This window comes from Anas acuta, chromosome Z (assembly GCF_963932015.1).
Source record: "Anas acuta chromosome Z, bAnaAcu1.1, whole genome shotgun sequence".
NCBI classification, from domain to species: domain Eukaryota; kingdom Metazoa; phylum Chordata; class Aves; order Anseriformes; family Anatidae; genus Anas; species Anas acuta.
The window spans coordinates 21,061,385-21,086,237 of NC_089017.1; the positions used below are offsets into that span (position 1 = coordinate 21,061,385).

The 24,853-nt window shown below is 38.2% G+C and overlaps 1 protein-coding gene across 2 annotated transcripts in view; it reads right to left on the minus strand.

The window, feature by feature from the left end:
* Positions 1 to 22,207, minus strand: part of SV2C (synaptic vesicle glycoprotein 2C) — a 106,821-nt gene extending 84,614 nt beyond the window's left edge. The window contains exon 1 of one of the 2 annotated variants that reach the window (XM_068667216.1): positions 22,035 to 22,207. The gene's annotated coding sequence lies outside the window, so the exon portion shown is untranslated. Of the gene's footprint in view, positions 1 to 21,870; positions 22,013 to 22,034 lie in introns of those variants that run through there. The other variant, XM_068667217.1, reaches the window with a different exon arrangement.
* Positions 22,208 to 24,853: the final 2,646 nt, after the last annotated feature.

A 24,853-nucleotide genomic window follows, 5' to 3' on the forward strand; every position in this document is an offset into this window, starting at 1 on the left:
TGAAAACACAAATCTTCAAAAGTAATTGAGCTTATTCTGTAGTTTACAATTGAGCAGGTATGTCAATAAGAATTTATACCTGTTCAAACTCATTAACAGCCTAACTCTGCCAGCTAAAAAAATCTATACATAGACTAAGTCAAATTTCTACCTAGCCAGACAGAAAAGACATACTGAGTGTAAAAATCAAAATTTCTATTTTATCGTTCCAACTTTCCAAGCAGCATATCTTGTTGGAACACTGCTCTTTTAAAGAACTTCGCTTTCTCAATGAACTGAAATCCCTGTCCTAAGGGTGAGAAGTATATAGAGAAATTATTTATAGATCGTGCATGATAGCTCCCCACCCTTTTAATTATGTCAGACTGATTGATTACAAATAAGCATCTGGAAAGTCTGAAAGAGTGAGGATTAACAACTATCTGATAACATTAAGCAGCTAAAGCATATCTGAGAGCCTAGACAGTCTTGTTAGTATGCACTATCTTACCTAAAAAGCCAGCATGGTTTAACTGAAGACAACATTCCAATTCAATTCCTTTAATTCTAACAATAATGATAATGTTTCTTAGGAAAACAGTGGTTTCAAGTAATACTAGCAAATATTTTTTTTTTTCAAAACATTCAAAGATACATATACAAACAAAACAAATTATTTGGTTGCTCTATTTTTTTTTTCATTCTATTTTCATTCTATTATATTCATTAAGTGGTATGGTTACCAGTTGGTACTTATTGTGCTACATGCAATATCAAAAGCTGGGACCAGTTTAGGAGGTGGCTCACTCTTCATTTTATACTTGCTCTGAGTACTCCTCCCTACATTATTTCAATGTTCTAAACATGTTTCAGAGAATATCCTGAACAATGACAGAATGTGGAAAACAGTTTTTATGAGCATCATCATCATTTAAAGAAATAATATAACTATGTGTAATTCAGCTGGCTGTCATTAAGTATACTCAGGCTTCTAATCCCCTCTGCTCAACATTTCCATCTAAGGTAAGAGGGTGGATTTAGGATTCATCTATGGTCCACCCTCACTCATTAAGCTGTTTTTGTTCTCACTTTTCACATAGAACTATTTTCTTCATTATTGACAGCAAAGGAATATTTTATCTGCTCTTTCATTGTAATACCAAGCCATTTAACTCCTTAAAACAATTAGTTCAGTTCACCAAGTTTCTTCAGTGATGAAGTTGCACATTGTACCATAGTACTTGAAATGATTATTCAAACCTAGGGAAAAGTTGTGTTTCACTATTTTCAAACTTTTTATTTTAACCAAGCATATTTAAATATAATTTTGCACTTCTCAGACTTCTGCAGTTAAAGAAAATTGTATTTCCTATTTGAGCCAAGAGTTATCTTCCTCCTCATACCTCTCTTGAAAACTCATTTTCTTAATTAGTGCATGCACAAGCCATAATTTTTGTCATTTTCAGGTGTCAGAACTAAGTGAAAACAATCACCCTGCATTTCAGTAGAGAATGGAGAGGAAACAGCAGAAAGCTAGTATACCAACTGAGTTCTGGGATTGGCCCCGGAACAGTTCTTTACATTTCAGGAGAAAATACAAGGTCACAGTCTCAGTTCCACTGCGAAAAACATTTTGAAAAGACTTAGCCTTGTGTGTCCCTCTGCAGGGGCGCATAGCCCCTGAGATGGACACATCTGAGCTCCCAGACTGCCCTCACTTCTGAGTTAACACTATCTGCCAGTTCCATCCATCTCTGTTGCTTGCCCTCATATTGTCCTCCTTGGGAATCAGCTGTTGCTGCCACTACACCATAATAAGAGGGTAATGCATCCTTGGCATAATGTTAATTAATATTTTAACACCTTGTTTTTCTAACCCTTCCAGATATTTTGCAACTCTCTCAATGTGCATATTCTTTTTCATCTTTATTATTGTATGTTACTTTTCATAGTTTGTAACAGAATATAAAAAGTTGGGAAATACATGTAAAATCCTTTTTATGATTTCATAATTCTCATTTCTTGAACATTTTATTTTGCCATATTTTCATCATGGAAGTTACTGAACTCACTACTTCAATTTTATTTCTCTTTCCCAAGCTCAACTTCAGACTGATCACAGAATCACAGAACTGTAGGGGTTGGAAGGGACCTTGAAAGATCATCGGGTCCAACGAACCCCAGAGTCCTGGCTGTGCACATTAACCTGCTCCTCCTTGAATGAAAGGTGTTTGCATTGTCTCTGCCTGGGAAAATAATAATAATAATAATTTTTTAAAAAGTGATAAGCTCTCTATATAGTTTTCTGTGATTGAAAGCCCATTTCTTTATTGGTATTCATCCAGTATTCTTGCCAAAATATCTCTTAAAAACAGACCAGTAATAAAAGCAAGAATGAAATACTATGCTTTTCTGGTGGGATACTGCTTTACTGCTTCAGCTGTGGGAATCTGAGGAGAAACTGAGCATTCATCAATTTGACCTAAATAATGAGAGGGAAAAAGAGGAAGATTTCCCGCTGTATAGTAAAATTAAATGAGCCTGGATGGAGAGAATGAAATGCTACAGTGAATCTAGGGGGGGAAAAAAAAAAAAAAAAAGCCTTCATACATACATATGTATAGATATGTATATTTCTCTGAATAAATACATATTATATATATACTATGTGTAGGTAGCACATACATACCAAGAGGTCACAAAGCCTAAAGGATTAGCTAAAACTGCTTAAACAATCATTGTCTTTATAAGAAAATGAAAACAATCTTCAGTTTTTATACTAATTTGGTCTTGGAGAAGCATTTGGAAATGATATCAGATCTGAAGAGTAATTAAATATGTATCAGGTATTTGCTACTCCCCTGCCACATGCCTTTGACTAGCAACATTATTATGATTTTGCTGTAGTTCAAAAGATTGATCTCTGGTGATTTCAGTTTGGTTGAACATACCTACTACTTTAGCTCTGTTTCCAAAAGCAAAATTAGATGGCATATAGCCTCTAGTAAGCTAGCTAGTAAGCATAGCTGTTGAAAATGGATTAGGATATACAATATGGTATATAGTATGTAACAAATGCTTTAGACTATAAATGTTAAGAAACAAAAGAATTTACTTTTAGATGAATACCTTAGACAAACTAATTAATCAAATACAGAATATTTAATCATTTATTTTCTCTTTCTTGCTTTGAAGTAGTGAAAACTGAGAGAAGAGACAGAAAAGTTGGGTCACTTGCTCTACTTGACATGGGTGGGTATCAAAATGTCTTAAAATGAATATGTGGTAGTGTCCCCCATTTCTCTTTGAATAGTAGATTATTTCTTCTTTGTGTTATTCTGCACACTTGCTGGTGGCATACAATTCCAAATCAAAATTAAAACAGTAAACTACCTACCTATGGAGGAAAAATCTGAAAACATCAGGCACAGATCATTATGAAAAAAAAAAAAAAAAGCACAGTTGGTAAGAAGTGTACTTGCACATAAAAAGTAACAATGACTTTCAGAGCCTGTGACATGGTGATTCATCAATATGGGAAATCAGCTATGATCAGGAATGACATGAAGAACATTCATAGAGGATTGCAATGAACAAAAAAAAAAAAGTCTGATAATATACAGCTAACAGGTACCTTGGCAAAATGCATTTTTAGTGCTTAAAAAATACATTTGTAAATAGCGTTTTTTTTTCCTGTATATTTCAGTATGAATTCAATTTCAAAGCTTGTATACTTTTAACTTGATTTAAAATCTGAAATAATTAAAAGTTGATAATGTCTTAAAATGTCATCTTTTTCATCATTTTCATACCATTTCTAATAGTAATTCTAACATGTTGATGGGAGCATTACAGATTGTTATCTTACTTGCTAGACTCTTAGGTCTAAAACAGCAAATATACCTGAAAGAAAGGAAGGAGGTTACTGAACAGATTATTTTATTTTAAAAATAGCTTGCATGCCTAAGTTCTTCCCAAACATTTTTTTGCAAGTACAAGCAAGACTGCTAAATTTCTTCTGCAAAGTAATTTGGTTTCACACCCACCTTAGTTTTCCTCTGTTTCTTTTAAATAATAAGATACTTTGTAAATTCTTTGGTTGAAAAACCTAAACTGTACATATTCTAAATAATGTACAGTAACCTCTCATATTTAATCTTGTTCATTTCAGGGTTTTCCTAGGACTGTTTCCTGTATTTCGGCTGGCTACTCTGTCACATGCACTGTTTTTACTGTAACATCTTAAGCTGATATTCAAATGGCAAAAAATAAAAAATGACACAGAAAATATCATTGATGTATGTCAAACAAACACAGAAAGAAATTAACCAGCAGACTGACTGGAAGGAGTTAACAATATTATTCCCAAAGCAAATGCTACAATTCAAGACAAATAATGGCAACATTACCGTATGTGATTAGTTTGTTTCATAATGTAAAGTAAAATATAAAAGCATCAGTCATTTTAAAATTTGATTCCAATGTCTGCAAACTGTCTGTATTACTTGTACTGTCAGCAAATCTCTGCATAAAGGATTTAATTGCTGTGGTAGGAAAACATTTGTAAATTACCATAAATGACACAAGTATTGCAAGCATAAACTAACAAGAAATCATATTGTTCCCCAAAATGTTTAATTCTCACTATTCACAGCATAATACATATCAGTAGTCTTTCTGGGAAGTGACTATATGTGTAATAAACATAAAAAAATATATGTAAGAAAGGAAACCCGATGAAAGTAAATCAACACAAAGCAGAAGATGCATCCATTGTTTTTCTGTTTGAGTAAATGAAGCCCTCTCCAGGCAAACCAACAGTTAGCTTCCTGTTCCTTCAACACTTTATTTTTAAAGGTAAACACAGAACATTGTAAATAAAAAGCCTTTAAAGACACTTCCAAAGATCAGACTGAGACTTAGGATGTTTCTTTCTAAGGTCATTATCAGAAAACCTTTGTGATGAAAAGAACGTTTTCATCAAAGAAAATGAAAAGAACATTTTTCAAAAAGAACATTTTTCAAAAAGTTACCTTTAGCCTGTGAGCTAATGAAAACCAGTAAATTGTGTATTAAAAGCCCATGATTGCAGTAAGGTACATCAGAGATGCTTCAGATGTACCTCAGACATTAAAGATTATGGAAAGTGCTATCTAAATAGTGTAGTAGTACCATTGCATTGAAAAAAAGTGATTTCATACAGTCATAAAATTTTACCTCTCCCTGGGGGAAAATTTAACAGTTTCAGGTGGAAAATCTTTTACAATTAAGTCTGACTCATTGGCTTCCTGGTCTTAACCTTCAGACAAGAAATAACAAGTTCTCTATAACGCTGACAAAAAAGTGTTGCTACTAAAAATCTATTCACATAATTTTAAGCTTCACTGATTTGTAATTATACAAATTGTTTACATTATTGCAGTCCACTGTGGAAAATAAAGACTTCCGAAAGATTCTGATAAACTCAGATTTTACCCACATTGAAAATGGATCATCTTCTAAGAACATGTTTAATTAGGTCTGTTCAGTTAGTTAACCTGAACCACACTATTATTGCAAGTTGCACAGTACACATGTGCCATATAGCACATGCAATTTTTCATCAACTACAGGAAAAATTAAGTCCTAAAGTAAATAGTTAATCTAGCTGTTTGTAGATGTATAGCTTCCATTAACTTGCAGATTTAATATTTTAGAGCTTATACTTTATATCCCTACCTGGTTCACTAAACATCATAAGCCTTTATTTTGTAGTCTTGATTATGGGCCAGAAGTGAGCACAGGAAGAGTAAAATAAAGGACCGAGGAACACACTCTATACTGGGAAGGCAGTAGTCCCTAGCTTTCCAGATTCACACAGAATCACACAGAATTTCTAGGTTGGAAGAGACCTCAAGATCATCGAGTCCAACCTCTGACCTAACACTAACAGTCCCCACTAAACCATATCCCTAAGCTCTACATCTAAACGTCTTTTGAAGACTTCCAGGGATGGTGACTCCACCACCTCCCTGGGCAGCCTGTTCCAATGCCTCACAATCCTTTCAGTAAAGAAGCTCTTCCTAACATCTAACCTAAAACTCCCCTGGCGCAACTTTAGCCCGTTCCCCCTCGTCCTGTCACCAGGCACGTGGGAGAACAGGCCAACCCCCACCTCTTTACAGCCTCCTTTAAGGTATCTGTAGAGAGCGATAAGGTTGCCCCTGAGCCTCCTCTTCTCCAGGCTGAACAAGCCCAGCTCCCTCAGCCGCTCCTCGTAGGACTTGTTCTCCAGGCCCCTCACCAGCTTCGTCGCCCTTCTCTGGACCCGCTCAAGCACCTCAATGTCCTTCTTGTAGCGAGGGGCCCAAAACTGAACACAGTACTCGAGGTGCGGCCTCACCAGAGCCGAGTACAGGGGGACGATCACCTCCCTAGCCCTGCTGGTCACACTGTTTCTGATACAAGCCAGGATGTCGTTGGCCTTCTTGGCCACCTGAGCACACTGCTGGCTCATATTCAGCTGACTGTCCACCATCACTCCCAGGTCCTTCTCTGCCTGGCAGCTCTCCAACCACTCATCTCCCAGCCTGTAGTTCTGCTTGGGGTTATTGCGCCCCAGGTGCAGGACCCGGCACTTGGCCTTGTTAAACTTCATGCAGTTGACCTCAGCCCATCGGTGTAGCCTATCCAGATCCTCCTGCAGAGCCTTCATACCCTCGAGCAGATCGACACACGCACCTAACTTGGTGTCATCTGCAAATTTACTGAGGGTGCACTCAATGCCCTCGTCCAGATCATTGATGAAGATGTTGAAGAGGACCGGCCCCAGCACCGAGCCCTGGGGGACGCCACTAGTGACTGGCCTCCAACTGGACTTGACTCCATTCACCACGACTCTTTGGGCCCGGCTATCCAGCCAGTTTTTAACCCAACGAAGCGTGCGCCAGTCCAAGCCAAGAGCAGCCAGTTTCTTGAGGAGAATGCTGTGGGAGACAGTGTCAAAAGCCTTGCTGAAGTCAAGGTAGACCACATCCACAGCCTTTCCCTCGTCCACCCAGCGCGTCACTTTGTCATAGAAGGAGATCAGGTTCGTCAAGCAGGATCTGCCTTCCATAAACCCATGCTGACTGGGCCTGATCGCCTGCTTGCCCTTCAAGTGCCGCGTGATGACTACCAAGAGGATCTGCTCCATGAGCTTCCCTGGCACTGAGGTCAAACTGACAGGCCTGTAGTTCCCCGGGTCAGCCCTCCGGCCCTTCTTGTAAATTTTTTTTAAAAAAAATTCTTGTAAACAGATTCTGCAACCTATACCCCTGTTAAAACAAGATCTATCTGCATCTTAGAGTGCATTATGTAATCAGAACTCTACCTCAGTGTGGCTTTCTCCCCTTGGGTGGTATATGTAGAGGTGGACAGCACAACTGAACAAACACAGTGCTCTGTCACTTAAAGCATAGAGTAGGCAGAAAATAAAGATAGGAGAGCTGGTAGATATATATATTTTTAATTTCATTAAGTTTCCTTCAGGTTATTTGGAAAGTAGACTGAAAAATTTTCTGTTCCTTGTGTTTAACTACTCACAACAACAAGGCGTGGTGAGCTGAAGCATCTCAGAAATAAATTTTGCCATGTGGAACCATTTTTATTTTATTTTAAAGCACAATGACACCTGACATTTTTCTGTGTGTGCTTTAAAGGCATGCGCAGCACTTCTGATCACTGAGATCTTCAATATTCTCATTTATTCTTTTCCTAATTCTTAGTCTGGTTCTTGAAAGACTCGATACCCAAAACTAAAGCTGACCATCTTCCTGCAGTTTCTCTACTTTGTAATTGGTTTTCCTTCTTCTGACTGAGAGTTTTAATTGACTAGGTCATATAAATTGGCAGAGTCCTGAGTGCCCCAATAGGCCTTAGTGACCCTGAACAGCCTCACCTGGGACTCCCCACACACTCATTTCACAACCTCTGACATGTGCTCAGGAGATCTCAGACCTGGCCACCCCAACTGTGCCTGAGCTACAGGCGACGTTACCTTTCTTCTGCCCCTGCTGATCCTGAATTGCAGACTGGACATCTTTGGCAGATCTTGGATGTAACACAACTTCACCTTGTCTGGTAGGCACCAGTCTGTTGATGGGAAACTTGTTCTCACCACCTCTCCTCACCCTGCTCAGGCACCATATCCCACCAGTCATGGTGCTGCCCAGCCTGACCTGTGGTCCCCCAGGCTTATGCCTCGTCCTTATTCCTGGAGCAGCGTCATGGTTCCTGCACCTTGGTAGATATCACAAACACTGAAGCCTGAGTTTAAATGGAGCTCTGGGATGATTAAGCAGACATTGCCTCAGTGAGCTGTCTGGGTGAGACATGGGAGGGCAAACAAAGTCTACTGGGGCACTCAGGGTCCTCACAGAGACTCAGAGTATGTTCCTGACTTGCAGACCACACTTTAGACAGTCAAAGTTCACTAAGAGCAAGTATTAATACTACTGCCTCCAGGCACAAATTCTCAACAAGGGGATCCCTATCTCTCTCGGAAAATCTGTAGGCCTCTCTAAACCCCAGAAGATTGAAAAGTACCATATACATACAGAAATTTATATTCAAATATATGATGTCTGAAGTTTCTTGTGACCAAAATGACCATCCACAAAATCTCCAGTAACAACTAGATAAAGGCAAACATTGGATAATAGGACAATATTTTTCATTAGTAATTGCTGATTATAGTTCTTATCAGAACGGCTAGTAGAAAGCTCACTTTTGGCATATGTAGCAAATTTAGTCTATAAACAGACTTTGCCTTAGTTCTCCTTTCTGGCGAGACATGGGGAACACACGCTGCAATTTTTGCTGCCAAACTGCCAGTTTTAGCATCAAGCTTCTATTATCTGTCTGTGATCTCATTCTTCCGCCACATAAAGCAGCAACACACTCCTCAAGTCTGAAAAGGCTGTTTGCAAGGAATGATAATGGTGAACATTTGGGACTGGATTAGAACTAATTAAAATGCTCTCAATGAAACCATTGGGATTTATACAGAGTATGTACCGCCTTTTATAGAACTAATATCTTTAATATTTACTAGGAGCACATGTTAAAAACATGTAAGAAAAAAAAAAAAAAAAAAAAAATCTGCATAACCCTTAATATTAACTGGGATTATGAATTTGTAAACATTCATCCTTTTTAAATTATAAGTGAATACATAAGGAGAAAAACATAATTGAAAGGAAACTCTTGAAAGAACAGAAGGCTGAATGAACAATAACTCTGGGAAGCTGGTGCACTTGGGGACTATGGGTTTGATATCCTGTGCTGCCACTCAACTAACTTATTAGAAATATTATCAAAGCATACGATATTCTATCACATATAAAGCAAGGGCAGGAAGGGGTGATGTCATAAATCTTCAATTGGTTGAATCATTATTATAGCAATGTGCACTGGAGTACCTTAGGTAGACAGAGAGGTAGACAGTCATTTTAATGATTCCCTTCTAATCTGCAAGGTTCAGTATAATTAGATAAAACAAACATTTAGGAGAGAGAATACACAGCAGGCTTGTTTGCTTTTTCATGTTACCTCCATTTTTTTTATTATTTTTTATTTTTAATGGAGTATCAGTAGTATTTTGAGCACCTAATGTGCCTGTCATGTGCCCAGAATACATGTTACAAAATAAAAACTATCTGGTAATTTCCTGAAATCCATCCTCAGAGTGGTTCAATCCCTAAAACATATGCATTCCCCAAATTTCTCTAAGGTTTTCACCAAGTTATTTTTATCTGTGCTAGATTTATAGCCACAATGTTCTTGCTCTCTGACACCTAAAATGTAAAGCACCCACCATCCTGGCTGAGCTGCAGTCTGAAGACATTTACTTTGAGTTTCTGTCTCCAACTCAATTAATTGCTATCCCTGTTTTGCACCTCGGCTTTTTACTGATACTGCCCTTGAATGAAACCAATACTGACTCAAGCTGTTACTCAAATATAGGACTGCCTAGTGGTACCATGCTCACTTGTGCTTTCAGTGTAACTAAAGACATTGCTAGTATCAGTAAATCAAGGAAACAGTGCCACATCAATAATGTCTCCTGAATGCCACAGATAAGGTGGACCATCTCCTTATCAACACCTCAATTACACACACTCTCAAAGTACACTGAAGTACCACTAGTCACACTTGGCAGGCTCATCTGATGTCTTCTCTAGCACTTGGGCTGCAAAGTACTTAAATGCTCCACATTACTAATACCAATGTATTTCCATCTTTCTTCTTTTCAGGCTTGGTCTATTATTATCACTTTTAGTATTCCAAAGAGACATTAAGACTCCCTCACTCACCCACAAGAGGGCACCTAGATGACTGATATCAATTTTTTGGATTCAAAGACAGAAAATGTTTCATACACTACCAGTGCCAGCTGACTAATAATGGAAATTGGTTTCCTGCTGCAAGCAGTACTCTTACCTACTCCATGGCTGGAGGAGCATATACTCAATATTCTGTAGAGAGTATAAGAACAAACAATTCACCTGTGTTTGTATAGATGCATAACTTTAATTTAGGCAAAATAAACAAATTAAGTCCCACTGAAACGCAGCAACCAAGCTCTAAAAGTAATTTTTCCTTTTCAGAAAGCAACAACAAAAACAATAAACCACATACAAAAAGCAATCAGATGTCATAAATGTTTAAATTTAATAAGCAAAGAAATTAAAAAAAAAAATCTTGCTTCATCACCCAATTAGTTCTTGATTATAGCCTACAATTAGCTTTTAAAAGCATCACATTTCGGTGGCCTCAGGATATACATCACATTGATTAAGTGCTCAGCTCCTTGAATGCATGTGTATTAGCCTCCACTGAAAAAAAAATAATTATATACTAATGCAAATAGTAATGCTGGGTCAATACTCTGTGCTTGCACCCTGAGAACAAGGGGCATTCCTGTAAAGGAAAGGCAGCTTTTAATTTAATTCAAAATTTTACAGGCATTTGAATCAACATACTTTTTCTGCCCACTGCATGTACACTTTACCTCCTGACCTCCACTCAACAGCAAAATTCACAGCCATAGTATATAATCCTTCCACTCTGTGTTGTTACAGAACTACTAAACCAACAGGTAAGAGTGTTTTTTAATTGTGCTTTTGACACTTGCCTGGATCTTTAAAAAAACAATTCTTGATATTTACAAAGCTGTTATGAAGTACATCCACAGTTCCCATTGCATCCACCATACTCCAGTTATGCCACACAAATTCTTGGAAAGTTTTAGTGAACTAAAAGGTTTCCTAATTAAAAATACACATTACTAAAGTATTGAAGATCAATGGCAACACAGATTTTTTAGTTCAACTGTTTCAGATTATTAAATAAAATTGAGTTTCATACTTAAACAAATGTGTGTTTCTGTCAGTGTGTTTCTTCATTGTGTGGACATTGCAGTTCTTTTCTGAAAGACCAAGATGGACTAAGCTCTAGAAGAGCCTAGAACAGTCAGCAAACATTTTATTCCTATCCTACCAAAATAACACATATCCCTTAAAACATTAAGTGGGATATTAATACTTATCAGCTCACGCCATTAAGCTATTCATGTGTCAGCAAATATACTGAGTAAAATTATTTTGGTGATTTCTATAAGGAACATTTACTTTGAGAGAAGTCACAACACTGACAGTTTGAAAGACTTTGTACAACAGTTTCTCAAATAATGGAAATAGCTTTGCTTCCTCTGGACTATAGAGCAGGGATTCACCAAACACATTTGTTACTATAAATACAAAAATTAGCAAGCATTTGTTCTTCTCAGAGATGCCTAATTCCCCTGGAAGAAATATTTTCTCTATACAGAGTGCCATTCTACTTAATTACTTTGTAGAGCTGGTCACAACAAGGAAATTTCTATATTATGCTGCAAGAACATATGAAGGATAAAGAAAGAAAGAAAGAAAGAAAGAAAGAAAGAAAGAAAGAAAGAAAGAAAGAAAGAAAGAAAGAAAGAAAGAAAGAAAGAGAAAGAAAGAAAGAAAGAAAGAAAGAAAGAAAGAAAGAAAGAAAGAAAGAAAGAAAGAAAGAAAGAAAGAAAGAAAGAAAGAAAGAAAGAAAGAAAGAGAGGGAGGGAGGGAGGGAGGGAGGGAGGGAGGGAGGGAGGGAGGAGTGGAGGTTAAACAGAAACCCTACTAGGTGCAAAGTTTGTCATCAGTATTACTAACACTTATGTATCATCTCTACAACAATCTTCACTGTATCTCAGATGGTAAGATTGTCCAAGTACTTTATAGATTATATGTATCATTTGTAAGTTATTACAAAGTCATAGAAAGTTTTCCATGTCAGAAAAGGAGCATCACACAAGTGGCAATTCAGTTCTCCTTATAAAGAGAATAGAATTCAGCAAAATAGAGAAACAAATATGAGAAATAACAATTACTCAGAGTTTTTGTTGTTGTTGTTGTTGTTGTTGTTGTTGTTTTTATGAATTGCAGTCCCAGAAAGGGATTTGAGCAAGATTTCCTGAAATTACACAAATACTGAAAAGTCAAAGGTATGACTACCTTAATATTTTCTAAAGTGACTGATAAGCCAAAGAAAGGCTTTAGTACAATAAAAGGCACCAACATGGGTTATTATTGAATTGCTCCTTAGTCACTTCATTTAAAAGATGTCTCAGAAAATTGTTAAAGTTCTTCCATTTTCTAATCTAGATTATAACGCTGTTTTACAACAGAATTAAAGTGCAATGTGCAATTTTAAATGCTAAACAAATGTGAACCAGAGAATTTCTGGGGAGTCTCACTATTTCTACAAAGTTAGTCAGTCCAAAATAAATCAGCACTCCAAATAAAACTTCCTGGAAGGGGTATTGTGGTTTAACCCAGTGAGAAGCTAAGCACTACAAAGGCTCACCCCTCATTCCTGCAGTGGGATAGGGGATAGAATTGAAGAAGAAAAAAAAAAAAAAAAAAAAAGAAGAGAGAAAAGAGAAGAGCAAGAGCAAGAGCAAGAGCAAGAGCAAGAGCAAGAGCAAGAGCAAGAGCAAGAGAAAGAGAAAGAGAAAGAGAAAGAGAGAAAGAGAAAGAGAAAGGATACATGTCATTATCCTTTAATCTCCGAGATAAAGACAGTTTAAAGAAGGGGACGAAAAATTAGAGATGCAGAATACCATCAGCTTATCATCAGCTGACGATGCTCAGCCGGTCCGCAAGCAACAGAAGCCTCCCCAGCCAATTCCCTCTATTTTATGCTACAGCGTGATGCCATATGGTTTGGGCCAGCTGTCCTGGCTGTGTCTCCCTCCCAGCAATTTGTATACCCCCAGCCTCGTCACTGGCAGGGCATGAGAAGCTGAGAAGTCCTTGACTTCTCAGCAACAACTGAAACATCAGCATGTTAGCAACATTATTCTCATCCTAAGCACAGTGTTGTACAGATACAAGGAAGAAAATTTACTCTATCCCAGTCAAAACCAGGGAAAGATGTGAGCTGTCCAATACCCTAGTGTTAGGGTTGTTTATAGACTAATATTAAATAGCACATTGAACACATCTTGAACAGTGGTTTTCTCCATGAACAGACAACTGCATGGCCAGAGAACCAATAGCCAAGCTGTAACTGCAGCACATAACGTAGGAGATGTTTATGCTTTGTTGATTTTGATTTTAGTGATTAAGTTTCTCAAGGTAGAAGCATGTTTTACTCTGTTTCCACATAGGGCCAGATAAATAATGTTCTTTCACAAGGACTCATTTTAGCTGATTAACACCCATGTTATTTTATATTGGTTCCTAAACTATGTTTGGATGATTGGTATATTTATTTTTTCTGGCCTTGTACTTTATCTGAGCAAACACAGAGAACAACGCCGATGCAATTGTCTTTTAATCTCTGTGTATTTGCTATCGTTTGGTTTAAGATGTTCAAGTACTGGTATCTTAATCAGAAACTCATTTGATAGTTTAGAACACCAAAGAATGTATTATGAATGAAATATGTTTCACTTGTTGTCAACCATAGGAACCATTCCCTCTTTATGCAAATGTGGACATCTCAATTCATTTAAAAATTTGAATGTTGTGCACTTACAAAAGCTGCATTTTCTTTAAGTCAGAGTGATTTGACTTGATATTTTCTTTTTTTTTTTTTTTTTTTTTTACACAGTAACGACATATAAAAATGTACAAATCAAATGAAATTCCTTCTTTACATTGTGTATTCTTAAATTTAAAAAATGACTGCTATGGTACAAAACTTTTATTCTTTCCACTACTCAATCTGTGTAGTGATTATGCTATATGGAAAAGTGTAAAAAGTGTACCTAGAAATAGTCATATTATGCAAGCAAAAGGAGTAACACCTCATAAATTCTAATAAGGCCACATGAGACTATCATGGCAAATGGGACAAAAGGTATGTCATCCATGAGAACAATATTCTATGATTCTATGATTCTGTTTTTAAAAACATTTGAAAGTGATTGCCAATATATCACTTTTTTTTTTTTAATGCTTTTCTCCTACATTTACTTCAGATCTTTGTGAATGCAGAATGTTTCTAAATTACAAGATTTCTGTGAAAATAGCTATATATGAATAGTGCACAAATAATAAAATATACAGGAAAAGGTTTTTAATTCCTCTAAAGTTCATTCTTCTTTTGGTCATTTTCAACTTTATTCTTTTAGATGTAATAAACAGATACAAAAGGATAAAAAGGGACATATAGAAAGCATATTGTTTCCTCTTTAAAGCTGCAATAACTTTTATAAGTTTTTATAATACAGACCCATAGACACAATGTGGTTTTTTATTATTTATTATTTATTGTACTGAGAAACACACCCATCTGAGTTTTTCTGTGACTACGAACATGACAATATCTGCAATGGCTAACCATGTAAATTCTGTTTAAATGCAAGTTTTAAGTATCTCTTAGTGTATGGAATATTAGGAGGATATACATTTTCTGGTCAAATGATTAATTCTCAAAGTAGTTAAGACATTATTTAGGATCAAAGAGAAAATAATTACCAGAGAAAAAGTATCACTAATTTATACAGCTCTTTTTATCCAACAAAATCTCTATACTGACAGATTCTGAGCCAAACTCACACAGAATGTCATTTTGTTCAGCTTGTTGGAATTTCTGAGGTGTATGTCGGGGCTTAAGTTAGTGAATAAATGTATGTACATAGAATTGTAATAACTTCATATTGTTTTCCTCCTCTCACAACTGAGATGCAAACAGCTGTAGAGGACATCTTTGGAAACTGACACTGAGCCCTTATACGCACTTGTTAGCACACTTCTCTTCATGCTGTTTACAGGCATTCAGTATTATATGTCCCAAAATATTTTGCATGGATTAATACACTCCAAAAATCAAGCACAATAACATCTTTGTAAGAGAGAAAATGTTTTCTAGAAGAAAAATTAAAGGTCTCTCTTTGCCAATGCCAGTATTATGACAAAATGGACCCGAGTTTAACTTAGACTGCTATTGTGAACCTTATGGTGATGAAGGATAACAATGCTCCAGGATGTATTATCAACAGCTTCACCAGCAATAATTATTCCCTTCTGCTTTAAAATTACATCAATATTAGTACAGAAAATTATGCTTCTCTCACCACTGCCACTTTGTAATAGAAATGAAATTCACAGTGAAGGTGGTAAAGAATTGGAACAGCTGCACAGAAAGCTCTGGGTTTCTCATTCCAGGAGATACACAAACTTGACTGGACATGCCCTGAGAAACTTTATCTAACTATAAAAGTTGCCGCTGCTTTTAGAAGTAGGCTGGACAAAATGACCACAAGGAGTCCCTTCAGATGTGAATTACTCCATTGTTTGTTTGTAGTAGTACTGTGCAGAAAATCTCTTGCAAATGTTAAAATAGGTTTGAATGAAGGGTAATCTACCTGCATCCCAGTCCACAATGTACGATGATCTCAGTCATGTTTGTGATTCATTCAGAGCATCGTACTGATGTACTAGACTGCAACAGAAACCAGCTATTGTAAACATCTTTGTTTCATTTATAGTATTCTGCAGCCAGTGATGAGAAGCCATACAGATGGAAAGAAAGACAGGCTCCATATGCATAGCAGAGGCTTTCATAAGCCTTAATACTCCTTCTTTGTTAATGTTGTTGTTTTATCCTGAACAGATCACAGTTACAAGATTTCCAGACCCAGTAATGAGAGTATTGGTCATTTGTCTGACATCATTATGTGCAGTTTTCTTTGATGCTCTCCCTATCATCAGAGCTTATTTTTTTTTAAGAAAACTGAAAGGAAATAACTGCTAAGTTACTTGAAAATCAGATGTTGCTCATGCACTGAGAATGAATGCTATAAAGATAAGTGAATCTGGTGTTAGCAGCAGCCTGTGGACCAGCTACACTTCAAGAAAGACAGTGAGTCCAGGTCATGAGAGCTGATGTCTAGACACCCACGATATTGTCCAAAAGCAAAAGTCATCATCACTTGCATATCTATATGCTGATACGATAAGTAGACGGCCAGGACATGTGACTTTAACATTGACTTTAGGTGCATTTACCCACTGCATTTAGAATTTAATATGTTGATTAAAAACAGGGAAAAAACAAAACAAAACAAAAAACACGGAGAGAGAGAGAGAGAACTTTGCTCTGTAAAGTAAAGTACATGCATTTTCTATAACCACAGGAGACCATTGCAATACTTCATCTTACCTTTCCTTTTCAGGACCAACAAAGCCTGCCTTGCAAAGAAGCACCCCAATCATTCAGAGATCCATAAATCCCCTCAAAGAGAGCTAACAAGCCTGTGCTATCGGATCTTCTATAATCTGTACCAAACAAATTACTTTGGATGAGTGTTAAAAAGCAAAAATCAAAATAGCATCTGTTTCCTTCATATCTACACAAAAAAGAAATTACAAAGGCCCTTCAGGGATCTTTTAACATGATCAGGAAACAAAAAAATATACTGTTGATCTTATCTTTATTGTTAGTAGTGCTTGGATATATTTTGTGATGGAATTTTCAAGTGCCTTGTTTCTTAATGAAAATAAATATGAATTTGGTCCTGTTTTTAAAAACAGGGATCCGAGACATACAGTCAGTTGACAAAGAAGCAGGATTAAAAGAACCCATCTAGATAAAAAAGAAACAACAGAAACCTACGTCAGAAAGCAGCGACTTCCAGCTTGAAGCGTTGTTCCAAGGAAACACCCATTTCTTTGCCTTAGGAGTGGCTGGGAGGACCACTTATTTTGTAAGGCTGCAGCAATGTCTGGCTGACATGGGGGAAATACAGTCACCAAAAACAGCTCTTTGGGAGCACTGTTGCTCTTACAGAAAGGAAAGTTTGTCCTCCAGCTTTACATGGCATGAAAATGGTGCCACTTAAAGACCCAGAGGCAATATAACATGCTGCAAGCAAAGTCACCTCTGGGATTCATGGTTACCTGTATTTCTAAATAATCAGCTTCCACAATGTGTTTCCCAGAACTCTTCCCTACATACAACTTGTATTGGTATTAATGGGGAAAAAAGAATATAGGATGGTTTAGTGCTACTACCAACTGCATTCATTGTAACTTGTATTTTCAGTCAAAAACCTACATGTGCTTATGAGACACAGACACCTGTCCTAGAGCAAAGCACATAACTAGACCACAGGTCCATGACCACAAAAACAGTCTGCTAATAAGGAGATAGCCAGCTACAGGGATGATGCTTTGTTTTAAAAATATCTTGCTTCTGGCAAACTAACATGAAGCTGCAGCAACACCATATTTTTCATGAATCTCAGATCAATATGGAGCTATATGCCCTGCATACTAGAATGGCAACATGATATGTAAGGTATTATTCATGTTTTTGCTATTGTGCATTTTTAGTTCAGTTGGAAGGAATGCCCATCTAATCATGAAAATCTGATGTTTTATTGACCAGTATCAAGGCTTCGTTGACAGCAGATGCGTTGCAGAAATGCAGACAAAGGTAAGGGTCCAGTCTTGGGAATGAAACAGTATTACAATATCTTAATTAGTAAACTGTATTACGCCATAAGGAACTCAACTTTTATGCCTGCAGCGTTTAAACATTTAGTAGCCTCTCTTGGTGGGGAAGTTGACTGAGAGTTCAAATCACAGAGAAGGAAATTACATGTTTTATGTTGCTTTACCCTGTTTTTTTTTTATTTTTAATTTTTTTTAGAAATTGAACATTTCAATAATACTAAAGAAATCAGCTTTTGATGGTATTAAATGTGTACATATTTATCTCTCACTGACACAAAAATGGTATTTTGAGACCAAGCCTGACTAGCGCATCACAGGCTGCCAACCTATGTATTTACAGGAGAATAGTTACTTTGCATGTTTGGAATGTCTCTGAAAGAACAACATAGTGATACACAAAATCAAGGGTAAATTAAAAGCCTGTTACAGTTGTTTTTGCAGCTATGAGAATATGAGAAAAAAAAAAAAAAAAGGTCAATCATGTTTTGTAATGCAGATAATAGAGAATCTATCACATTTAATTCAAGACTTAAACACTGCTAATTTTGAAGTGAAATTTAAATATCTGTTTTCTTACTGGTGTCAATACTTTGAGCACACTTTCAATTATTTTTTTTTCATTTAGCTGCTTAAAAACATTTAAAAGAAAACAAGCTCTAAATTCAGCCCTTCAACCCTCTGTATCACTTTTAAAAAGATGCTGATCTATTCTAAGATGAAAATATTATGCACTACATAATACAAGGGCGGTGGCAGCAGCTGTGGGTTCCCTATCATAGGTTTGCAAACACATTTAATCTAATTGATGAGCTTTTGTTTAAGCACACATTGATATGCATCCTGTGACGCATACGGGTTGCAAAGATTCACAGCAACATGCAGCCCAGGTGATCTGTCACTGAGGCTAAAACAACTTTTATATATCTGAGGATGTAAAATGCATTAATACTATTTTCATACAACACATATTATATTATTATATAGCTGGATTCATTCGGTTTCCAACTGAAATCTACTACGTGATTCACGCTAATTTTAACAAGGAGAATCAGGACTACTGTGGATAAACATTTGTCCTCTGTGCTTTGGACACATCATTTTAAAAATTAATTTGACGTCATGCATTAGTGCAAGCAACTTACGCAATCTTATGTAAATAAACAGGTACATAAAATCTCAGTTACAAATTTCACATTACCACCTATGATAACACTGATAACACTGTATTTTACACATATAACTGAATGCTTCATGAGATCTTCCTTTGTTGCAAACATCTTTCTTGCATACTCTTAGGAACTGAGGAGAAAAAAAAAAAAAAAAAAAAAAAAAAAAAAAAAGAGCATTCTTGTGTTTTACTAGTCTTTTACTATTATTAAAAATTAACTAGAGTTCTGAAACATAGAATCAGTGAACACTTGTCTTACACTTGTCTTGACCTCATTTGGCGAAATAACAATCTATTCTTCCAGAATGCAAAGACATGTGATTTTGCATCGAGTTGCCATTAGAGAAAGCCTATGTCTTGTCTGCGTCGCTGATATTCAGGGCCATCTTTATTGAATTAAAAATAGGAATACAGCTTCAGAAATATAGACATTGAACCATTGTGTGTGGTTTCTTTCTTTCTCTCTCTCTCTCTCTCTTTCTTTCTTTCTTTAACATCATTTAAAGATGTTTGGAGGCACCATGTATGTCAATAACACTAATTGACAGACTGTCTTTTTGTCAGTAGTTGGCCTATGGTAAGCTTTCCTCCAAATACATGCATTTAAGTCCACTTGGAACATATTATGACTATATTTTAGAGAATTCTACATTCCTGTGGAATTTAGAAAAGAAATGTTTCCTGTTCTCACATTACAAAAACAGATGTTTAAAGAAAGAAATAAAGAAAAAAAAAAAAAAAAAAAAAAAAGAAGGAAGGAAAACACATGCAAAATAATCACTGAAATGGTTTAAGGCAAGCTATCATTCAGTAAAATTACAGAAAATGACTAGGTGAGGGGGAAGGAATGGAGTCTCCGCTTTATTATGGTTCCTTCTTCTTTATGAAAATGCTGAAAAAAATGCTTAGTTACAGAGAAAATTATGAATATTATACAAACCATCATAATGATAGTTTTCCTTCCTGCAAGGTCCTCAATCCATGAAATGAAAATCCATTGTAAAACTTCAGTAATTCAGAAGGACATATGGCATAGTAAACCAGGGCTCTTTCCCTTAGAGAACTCATAAGAAAAACACTTCCAACGTAAGGATACCATTCACAATGTTTCTAACTGGAGAACTTTATTTGGTTTTAGTTTTGTTTGTTTGTTTTTCTTGAAATCCTTTGTGGTTAATTGTAAATTCATCAGGAACTTCCTTCCAAAATCTCCTTATGGTTCATCTTCTAAGACTATCCACAATTCTCTCAATAGTCTTTGGCATGGTTTGTGCCACCTCTACAGATCAGTTTAGCTTCTCCCCCTCTTTCCTAAGGCTGCTGTGAGCTCCCTGCACTGCAGTGCAATGCAGCCCAAGTACCAGCAGTATCAATTGTGTTTGTCTGTGTAGGTTTCCCTTGTGTTGTACTAACCTCTGCAATCCCCCCATCCCTATCAGAGATACACACTCAGCAGCCTCCTAGCTCTTTACGGGAAGGAGAGCAGGATACTATGAATCACTGAGGAGACTCTGGATGATCTCAACATCTTTTGATGAGACAATCTTCCTCCTCCCTGCCTATTTTATATGCATCTTCCTTATTTCTTCCTTCTCTTCTCGCCCCCCCCTTTTTGCACAGATGTGCTGTGGCCACCCCAGCCCCATGACTCAGCTCCCACTCTCGCCCCCATGTACTGTGCACCCACAGTGCTTCACAAGTTTAGGCACCTAAGACTCATCATTGCCCTCCATGCTCAATTACCCCTGTGTCTCCTCGCCCTGAGGTCCCTGGAGTGTCCTGTCACTGCTCAGACTGCCAGACTAGCTCTTCTTTTGTTTGTATCTCTCAGGCTCTTCTTCCCTGCAGTCCCCCTCAAAAGCCCTCACTATCCCATCAGTCATCCTAACTCCAGGACCTGCACTTCAGTATAGATTTTGTCCAAGAAACAAACTCCATGCTTCTTTTGCATGTACTGCCTGGACACCTCTCAGGATCTAAATCCCCAAAGTGGTAGAAAAGCAGTAACTTTGTATGCTTTGGAAAACTCCTTTCCTGAAGCTGTAAGGAAGGGAGCCCTCCCCCTTTCCCCTTATGGGTGTTGAGTGCTAAACTATTTTCCCAGCGTAGTCAATCACAACCCTTACAGGCAGCCTACAGTAAAAAAAAGGAACATAGTTTTCCAAAGCACTCAAACTATTTCTTTTCTTTTTTTTTTCTTCTTTTTTTCTTTTTTTCCTTTCTGTTGCATAGCCTGAAACCATCCCGCTTCCCTCCTAAACACATCTTAGAAAGAGTTGGCTTCCAAAGGAGCTGGAATCTCTATTCACCCCCTGCATCTTTGATTTTTCTTGCCATCCTTACCACTAGGACATTTGCAGGCTTGTTTTCTTCAAGTATCTGGAGTATCTGCAAACCTAAACCTCCCTGGTTTCTGCTCCCCTAGTGTGTAAAAGTTGTGTTAGCCTTAATATGTTACTCAGCTTCAAAAAGCCGAGATGAGATACTCACACAGCCTCACATCTGTGCGACCAGGTCTCTGTGCAAAAATAAAATGAAATAAAAATAAAAATAAATAAAAAATTAAAAATAAAAAAAACAAGAGAGCTCTGGATACAGCTGAAGTGAGCGGCAGCCAGGAAGACTCAGGAATCCCCGCACTCCCTTTAACACCCGACCTGCCCAAAGCAGAGCTCCCCCCAGTCCCAGTTTGCAGGCAAGTAAACCCCCTCTTACGTCCTGTGGAAAAGTTGAAGTCCTCCCCTGCCGCAAGCGTGCGAAAAGAAAAAAAAAAAATAATAATAATAATAGTAAAATAAAATAAATGAAATTAAATAGAGAAGGAAAAGTTGCCCGGCAGCTGCAGCGGTCCCGCTGCCCGGAGCATCACCACCACTCACCGGTTCTTCCCGGTGGCTCCTCTCGCTGCCCGCCGCCTCCTGCCTCCCGCTGGCGGTGTGATGCTGCGGGAGGGACGGAGGGAAGGAGGGAAGGAGGGAGGGAGCCAGGAGCCTCCCGCAGGTGCCGCCGAGCGTGACGGGCCGGAGGAGGGGCGGAATGGAGCTGGGCGCTGCAGCGCAGCCTGTGCTGCAGTGCCGGCGGCAGGGGGAGCGGCGCGGAGGCGCGGCGCGGCGGGCGGCAGCCTCCGCCGGCGGTGGAAGACGTGGGGGAGACGGGGAGGGGGAGACCCCCCTGCAGGCAGCAGGCTGGCCCGGGGGAGAGGGTGGCACGGGAATCCCCCCCACACCGCGGGCGAGGTGGCAGGGAGGTAGGGGCGAGCCCCATTTTGCCGGTAGAAGGGGGAAAGGGAGGGAGTGACACCCCCGCACGCACTTTGCTCCAGAAGATGGGGTTTCAGGAGAGGCAACAGGGGAGGATGTGCGAAATGGTGTGTTTCTTAAGGGTTGCAGCAGGCCCCGTGGCCGCCCGAGGACCACGGCATCCTTGCTCCTTGCTGTCCTCCCGTAGCGTGTGCCCTGACCACTTCTCGAAAACAGTGCGAGGCTGCGTGCGCTCTGCATGCAGAGACCGCAAGTTGATGTATCGAGGTGGCAAAAAATACGGTGGGTGCAGGGGGGGCTCACAGGCGGGACTCACCTTCAGGAGCGCAAAAATACCTGGCTATGAGAACAGCGAAGCATCAGAATAGACAGCCTTGGGCAACGGCAATATCCCCAGCATTGATTCCTTTTAAGAAAAAAGCCAGAAAAAAATCAGTTTCAGGACAATTGCTCTGTCTTGGGAGACATGGATAAACTAGATATTCTTCTGAACTCTTTCTTTGGACTTAGATTCTATGAATAGTAGCAGGTTACCATGTTTATTACTGTTATCACCAACACTTTTAACGCTGTGGCATCAAAGACCATAAGTGATATTATTTCTTTGCTGCACTAGATGCTAATACCCACTAATGAACAAAGAACATTAAGAGCTCCTCCTTCATGACTTCTTTACACATTTACAAGCAATTCCACTGGCAGCTCATGTGCAAAGTGACAAATACAGTGGTATTACCAAAGCAAAGGCATGAGAGAAGGTGAAGACAGTAGATAGGGCTTTGTATTAAAATTACTTTTCAAAATGAGCAAATATTCCACCAGTTCTACCAATGAATAACGTAATTGGGTTTATCTCTCCAAAATGCATTAAACTACAAACTTTACCCATGCATAGAAGGAAGTGGGGTAACGAGCAGATATAGCCAGCCCCCATCCCTGGCCTTGTACTCTGCACATGCCTAGTGTGTGGCTTCTGCAGGGTTGTAAGTGATTTCTGACAGGTTGCCTGCATTTAAGTCTTCCTGTTAATATTTGTGAGTTTATATACATGTTTTCCTACACTCTAAAATGCTTTTATTTTCCTCTGTTGTTCAGTAAAAGATTCAAACTGCAAGGGAAACTGACTTATTGATTAGCGACCCAGGGGAAAACCAGAATGAACTATGCATAGAGTGCTGTCAAGTGTGAAACGCAAACAGAAGAATAGAAAAGAAATACCTATTACTTTTCTGTCCCTTTCAGTAATCCTCATGTTAGAAAATCGCATCCTGTGTTAGAAAACAGCACCTTCTTGCTAATAAACTAAACTGGATGTGTACAATACACATGGAAAACAAAGATTAAAAAATTATCATATGGCAAAATAAAAGGCTATGTGTGCAACCCAGGCAAGAATGATAGCAAAATGTCTCTTTAAAAAAATCAATTTAATGTTGACTGTCTAATTAAAATAGGAACATTTCACTACACAAGTACACATTGAAGTATCCCAACTATATTTTATTGAAATGAACTGATTAGGAAAGGTAACATGTCCCTTGTGAGTTCTTGAGTAAAAACACAAATTTATTCTGAAAAACAAACAAATAACAACAAAAAAAAAAACCAGTCACATTCAGGTTTTGAGCAGATGGACTACAATTCTAAAGAAAATAAATCATTTTAATTAAATCACAAAGGATGGATTCAAGAACATTTTTAAGTTTACCTTAAGATTCCACCAAGAAAGAGCTACTACAGCAGCCACCTTCTTCCTTACCATCTGCATTAGAGAAAGGGAGGTTTGCAGGAGAGGTTTAGAGGCATTTCATAGGAAACAGGCAGGTTGGTAGACTAAAAAATAAACACAAGGTTTTTGTCTACAGAAGTAAAATCTCTTGGTCATGACATGACCAAGGCAGAAGACCAGGGACCTGGGCTTATTTGGAACATAGAATCACAGAATCATTAAGGTTGGAAAAGACCTTCAAGATCATCTGGTCCAACCATCACCTTACCCCTATGTCACCCACTAAACCATGTCCCTCAGCACCATGTCCAACCTTTTTTTGAATATCCCCAGGGACGCTGATGTCACCACCACCATGGGCAACCCATTCCAACGCCTGACTACTCTTTCTGAAAAGAAATGTCTCCTGATTTCCAATCTGAACCTCCCCCAGTGCAACTTGAGACCATTCCCTCTAGTCCTATCACTAGTTATCTGCAAGAAGAGGCCGACCCCCAGCTCCCCACAACTTCATTTCAAGTACTTGTAGAGAACAATAAGGTTTCCCCTGAGTCTCCTCCAGACCCTAGTGCCCACAGCTGCTCCTCAAAGTATTTGTATTCGAGACCCTTCACCAGCTTCGTAGCCCTTCTCTGGACACATTCTAGGGCCTTGATGTCCTTCTGGTACTGAGGGATCCAAAGCTGAACACAGTACTCAAGGTGTGACC